Source organism: Patiria miniata, unplaced genomic scaffold (assembly GCF_015706575.1).
Source record: "Patiria miniata isolate m_02_andy unplaced genomic scaffold, ASM1570657v1 HiC_scaffold_10, whole genome shotgun sequence".
NCBI classification, from domain to species: domain Eukaryota; kingdom Metazoa; phylum Echinodermata; class Asteroidea; order Valvatida; family Asterinidae; genus Patiria; species Patiria miniata.
The window spans coordinates 2,171,144-2,178,088 of record NW_024037048.1 but is presented as its reverse complement, the minus strand read 5'-3'; the positions used below and the strand labels follow the sequence as shown (position 1 = coordinate 2,178,088).

Genomic DNA, 6,945 nt, shown 5'->3' with positions numbered 1-6,945 from the left:
TTGTTTAAATTAGGGTCTTTGCTTGGACAAAGATTGGTGTAAATGATTTACTGGCAAAGAGCCAAAAATTAGTCCCTTGGAAAATCAACAATTTTGTCTAAATTTCTGTGTACAAAGTCTATGAGAGAAATTAAATATTCAAAACTCTATAATAAATTAGTCGATGACGTCACCATGACGTCAATCTTCGGGACACATCTTTGCTATAGGGACTATGCTTATGCCAGCTTTGAATGATGTCTGACAAAGATTAATGCCCAAAGTGCTGCAGAGAAATATCGTGTACAAAGTCTATGGGATTTTTGGGGCCAAAAAGAAAAAAAACTAGAGTTGTATGTCTGTTTGCAAACAGAACACAGGGCTTTTTCGCATTTTACAAATATTTATGTTTCGTTCCCTTTCGGAGGTTGTTCAATTTCTTTATGATGTTGGTACGGGGAACTAAATTTGGATGACTTGAATGACAAGATACGATGGAGGGTCACCCTAAGGTAGACAGGATGGCTACAAGGGGCCAATGGTGTTCCGGACCATTTGATGTTAAGGGGTCGGTTGGCTTCGCGGTTAATGTTCCTGAGATGGAATGAGCAGACTTGAGTCTTAGCGAGATTGGCACGGAGGTGATTGCGCTCATAGTATAGAGACGGCTAAGCGCTGAGGTAAGTTTTGCTTCTATGGCTTCGAATGGAATCATTTGAGATGTAACACAAAGATCATCTACGTAGATGAAACGTTCAGTATCCTGATCTATTTAATTGTGATTTGTTTTGTAGACGTTACACAGCAGCCGAGCTAGCACAGTGCCTGGAGGTAGAACGTTTTCTTGCCGTCGACAGCGTTTTTGTTTTGTTCTGAGCAACAAATAAGCATCTGTCTTTGAGAAGGGCTCCGATATGATCCGTAAATGCGAGGTATTGGGTCAACTCCAAGATCTTTTTCAGGAGGCGGCAGTGGTTTACAGTATCATGTATGTGACTGAAAGCTCCACAAAAATAGCTCCACTTATTTGTCGTTTTGAAACCCATCCTCAGCTTGCTGTGCCGGGTTAAGAGTTGACTTGTTGTTGACTTGCAATGTCGCAATCCAGGTTGCTAAGGGATAAGGGATGTTTCAGCAACGGGGACAAGCCTGTTTAGGATCAGGCACTCGAACATGAACAAAAACTGTAATGGGCTCCTGTCTGGACCATGTTACCTGTGGCCTCCAAAGCCTGCAGTGAACTAGTTAATGTGGCTTCAAGAATCAAAGTGTATGCGGTGCAAGACGTGCATATGCAGCACCTTGCTAAGTGCAATAAACTATGCGGTTGCAACTGTGAGAATTAGGGCGAGCACTTTTAAACTATAAACCTTTGTGAGTGATGACAGTGCAATAAACTATGCGGTTGCAACTGTGTATTGCATCTTTAAGCCACTTAACATTGAAATCTTAGTGTCTAAACATATATTTTCAGGGTCAAAGAATGCAACTGAACCATTTGGGTTAGTGCTATATGGGTAATTTGTCCAGATACATTGCGGTGACCATCTTGGATTTTAAAGATGGCCGCCATTGAAAACCTATATCTACCAATATCTGTTCTTCTAAGTCACTTATGATTAAAATTGTGGCGTCCAAACACAGTGTCAAATGCTCAGTTTGTAAATTGTGGCCATCTTTGATTTTAAAGATGGCCGCCAGATAATAATTGCATTTACTGATATCTCAGCTACTACCCCATATCAAATCTCAGTCTAGGTGTCGAAACATACATTTTCAAGGTCAGGAAATACAACTCTTTTATTCAGAAGAGACCAAGATGATTTTAGTTATACACACAAAATAGTCAAACTGAAGACAAAATCTCTATCAGAATACAGTTGACATATACTGCAGTCACCGAAAATACTGTATGAAGTATTAGCAAAACAACATTATGTGCGAATAAATGTCATCACTCACAAAGGTTTATAGTTTAAAAGTGCTCGCCCTTGTCACCATTTTCATTTTCTCTATCTCTATCGACTTGTATAATTTTATTAATGGTGACCCCGGCTCAAATTATCAATGATCAAAGAAGTATCAGACAGAAAGAAATATAAACCAACAGACACAATAATCTTCAGATTTTGAACAGGTATTATTTTAACAAGTTATATATGCCAATTTAATATTTACAATTAATATATACAAGGATCCAAATAGAACTTATGTTTCCAATCACTGTCTTCTCGGATTGAAGACTTCAGTTTAACTTTTGCACTTATCTAATTCACACAGATTTTCTGTAGTTCAGTTTTCTTATTCTCTTGGCTTAAGGTTAAGCTATCAATCGTACAAATTTTCTGTAAACTAATTTATCTTATCGCTTATCACGTCTTAGATTTACACTCAATTCGATAGATCACACAGATCTTCTACCAGTCAATTCTATTAATTCTCACTTAGTTTTCTTATCACCGTATTGATGGGTGACTCGCAGACGTCTCACAGTTAATTTTCCCAACACTTGGGCTTTCTTGTGAACACTTAGTTCTCTTATTACTTACATATACTTGTAACACTTAATTTTATCATATTTATTTAAATATCACACAGGTTTCTTGTCAGTTAGTTCTTTGAGGAGTTTTTGATCAATATGGATACCGTACAGTTTTTTTTCTAAGGAGATGTTGTCCGCTCAACTTGACCTTTACGGTGAAAGTAGGACTATTCTGCGCTTTACTTAGACGTGCTGTAGGTAGTTGAGTATGACGGCCAAGTAGCCGATCTCTCAGGCGTTCTCTCAGGCGGTCCCTCAGGCTCAGTGGCGGGTTAGATCATACCAGTATTTACGGCCATCTACAATAATAATATAATAACCAAAAACCTAAAGAGCATTTCGTCCAATAATTCAAACAAGGCAAGGTTAATACAATAAATTGAAACAACTGCTGTTTCGGCATACATGTAGACCGTTCTTCGTTTCAATTTCACAACCATGGCAATTCATCTAAGGTCTACACGACATTCAGGATGTGGCCTTACGTGATTTACAATTCATTTCATGGATTGTCGACTTTGCACAATGAAATAAAATGAATGTCTAAATAAGTCTATAAATATTTTAAAATAACACTTACGGTTGTGGAGAGTGCAGTTTAATTGATGCCGGGCTGAGTGTTGCGATTTTGGTCACAATCGGACCGGGGACTGCTGGTCCGAAGATCTTACTTCGGCACTGTAATTTTGCCGATCGAGCTGACAAACTGGATTTTGTGGCTGATTTCCACAAAAATCAGAATCTTGGGTTTTCTATAACCTGCTGCATTCAGGTGTCTTCGGACGGTTGATACCGGTCACATTCACACACACTCAGACTAACACGGACTAATTTTGATGATGCTTTCTGATCTGACGCTACTATCGTTCTTCCCAAGGCTTTCTCCCTCTCTCTCATTCTCTCTCTCATTCTATGTACATTTACATACCAACCAATTAAGGGAATAATAGTACCACCAACCACAATGGTTGATGACAATGCTGGAGAATGCTAGAACATGTCCTATTACATCACATCGCTCCATGCATCGAATGCCAACGCCTTAAATCTCAGTGGTTATACGTTTTTAATGGCGCGGGAACTATAGTCGTTTCTTATTGGAGAAAAACTTTAGGACTCGACTATTTATGTGCGTAGGGTGATCTCATTACCGAGTAATGAGGTGCGCGAAAATAAAAAATATAAGAAAAGAATTTACGTTGTGACAGCCCTAATTCTCACAGTTGCAACCGCATAGTTTATTGCACTTAGCAAGGTGCTGCATATGCACGTCTTGCACCGCATACACTTTGATTCTTGAAGCCACATTAACTAGTTCACTGCAGGCTTTGGAGGCCACAGGTAACATGGTCCAGACAGGAGCCCATTACAGTTTTTGTTCATGTTCGAGTGACTGATCCTAAACAGGCTTGTCCCCGTCGCTGAAACATCCCTTATCCCTTAGCAACCTGGATTGCGACATTGCAAGTCAACAACAAGTCAACTCTTAACCCGGCACAGCAAGCTGAGGATGGGTTTCAAAACGACAAATAAGTGGAGCTATTTTTGTGGAGCTTTCAGTCACATACATGATACTGTAAACCACTGCCGCCTCCTGAAAAAGATCTTGGAGTTGACCCAATACCTCGCATTTACGGATCATATCGGAGCCCTTCTCAAAGACAGATGCTTATTTGTTGCTCAGAACAAAACAAAAACGCTGTCGACGGCAAGAAAACGTTCTACCTCCAGGCACTGTGCTAGCTCGGCTGCTGTGTAACGTCTACACAAAACAAATCACAATTAAATAGATCAGGATACTGAACGTTTCATCTACTTAGATGATCTTTGTGTTACATCTCAAATGATTCCATTCGAAGCCATAGAAGCAAAACTTACCTCAGCGCTTAGCCGTCTCTATACTATGAGCGCAATCACCTCCATGCCAATCTCGCTAAGACTCAAGTCTGCTCATTCCATCTCAGGAACGTTAACCGCGAAGCCAACCGACCCCTTAACATCAAATGGTCCGGAACACCATTGGCCCCTTGTAGCCATCCTGTCTACCTTAGGGTGACCCTCCATCGTATCTTGTCATTCAGGTCATCCAAATTTAGTTCCCCGTAACAACATCATAAAGAAATTGAACAACCTCCGAAAGGGGAGCCAAACCACACCCTAAGATGAACCATTTTGGCTCCGTGCCATTCTTCAGCAGAGTATGCGTGTACCGTCTGGGAGAGATTAAGCCCATACTATGAAACCATGACCCAGCCTTAAACAACATGCAGTTTGATCACTGGATGCTTGAAACCCACCAACACAAGTAATTTGCACCTCCTTGCTGGCATTTCCTCTTCGGATTTCCGAAGGAAAGTTGCCAGTCGAGCTAAGATGTCCAAATATTGATAAAGGACGAGTGTCGCCTCCTCCAGGGACGGCAATTAAGCTTCGGCACAAAAGGCTGAAGTCAAGAAAAGCTTCCTTGGTCCACTACTTCACAACATCCAGGGAAGTGGCAAGACTCCAACACTGGATGCAACGACTGGAAGCAAACGCCCACCGATTGTCATGGTTATACTATAACAACGGCGGAAAACCTCCCAACAGGAGCTACATCGACATGGGTTAAATGGAAAGCTATCAGCCGCTTGAGAACCAGGACTGGCCGATCACCGACGTACCCGCCTTAATCAAATGGAGCTACAAAAGTGGTTCAGCTGCATGTAGTTGTGGAGAGGCAGAGTTGTATCACATCCTGTAGTGCCTGAGATTTCTACCTGCCTAGATTCAAAGATAGCATTGACGCAGTAAACAGGACGGTATTGGGCAGATACCAGCTAATGATGGCTTTGTTGTGGCAGTACCATACAGTATGAACGGTACAAGACCAGAAGCGGGCAAATGCTGGCTCGATTGCGCCAAAACGGTTCCGTGTTCACGGTACAGACACCACAGAGTCAGAATTGGTGCAGTGCTTGCCCTATTAAGTGGCAAACTGTAATGGTAACACCGTTCAGAGCCTACATTGGACCAGTGCTGGTCTTTTTAAGGCAACAATAACAGCAAGACGGCGCCGGCAGCCTGAACCGGGCCATTGCAGGTCCTCTTACGATAAACCATGATATGCTGCTTCATCGTCTTGAGAATAGAATTGGTATCCATGGTGTGGCTCTGGACTGGTTAAAATCATACCTAACTGGAAGATCACAAGCAGTCTGCATTAATAAGGACATCTCTAATGCAGTTGCGTTGAATTATGGACTACCTCAAGGTTCATGTCTTGGACCTGGACTATTCCCAATCTATACTTCACCACTTGAGGACATCATTCGTCGGTATAATCTGAGCTACCGGTATCACTTATACGCAGACGACACTCAGATTTACGTATCAGTGAAACCTGTACAGGCAGACGTTAACTCCGCGCTTCGAAGAGTCGAAGAATGCATCGATGATATTGGAACATGGATGAATCAAAACTTTCTTAAGTTAAATAATGCAAAAACTGAATTCATGGTTCTGGGATCCACTCAGCCAATCAAGAAGGTGAATATTGATCATGTCAGAGTTGGTGATGCACACATTGAGCCTTTCAATAATGTTCGTAATTTGGGTGTGATGTTTGACTCTGCCATGAAAATGTACTGCCAGGTGACGGCTCTATCTAAGGCTGCATTCATGTCAATTAGGAATATTGGCAGAATACGGGACCATCTCACAAGGGAAGCTGCTGAAACTATTGTTGATGCATTTATTACATCTAGGATAGACTCATGCAACTCGCTTTTGTACGGAATCAACAATGCACACCTCTCTCGCCTTCAACGGATACAGAACATTGCAGCGAGGATGATCACCTACACTAGGAAATCAGACCACATCACACCTGTGTTAGCCAACTTGCACTGGCTCCCTATCCAACAACGAGTCAAAAATAAACTGTGCCTCATCATCTTTAAGACCTTACAAGGTGACGCTCCAGCATACTTAAGCGATCTTGTCCAGCTCTATGCCCCCGGGCATCGGGGCTTACGATCCTCACAACAAAAACTCCTTAAGGAAAACATGGCTAATTATCGATGGGGGAGAGAAGCTTTCAAACTGCTGCACCAAGCCTTTGAATTTCCTACCTGGAACTGTTAGACTTTCAAATTCACTTGGCACATTCAAGAACAGTTTAAAATCCTACCTGCATAGGGAAGCATTTGGTTGACTTTGGTGTTCTACCTGTTTGCTTGACAATGCCGTCTTGTTAGCGTGACGATGCATCTTGACGGGTGGATCAGGGTCGAGTCAACCGTGTGCTTCTTTTTTCTTTTTCTTTTCTGGTTGTTGTGCAGTGCAGCCCCATGAGCGCCGCAAGCGGCGGATACCGGCGCTATATATATTTCATTATTATTATAAAGTAGTATTTTTCATTATTATTATGATGAAAAGACGAT

The 6,945-nt window shown here is 41.8% G+C and overlaps 1 long non-coding RNA gene across 1 annotated transcript; it reads right to left on the bottom strand.

The window, feature by feature from the left end:
- Nucleotides 1–2,097: 2,097 nt before the first annotated feature.
- Nucleotides 2,098–3,875, bottom strand: LOC119735270. Its single transcript, XR_005272149.1, has 2 exons — nucleotides 3,102–3,875; nucleotides 2,098–2,820 (listed from the first exon to the last, which is right to left on the bottom strand). It is a non-coding gene; the product is annotated as an uncharacterized LOC119735270 (long non-coding RNA).
- Nucleotides 3,876–6,945: the final 3,070 nt, after the last annotated feature.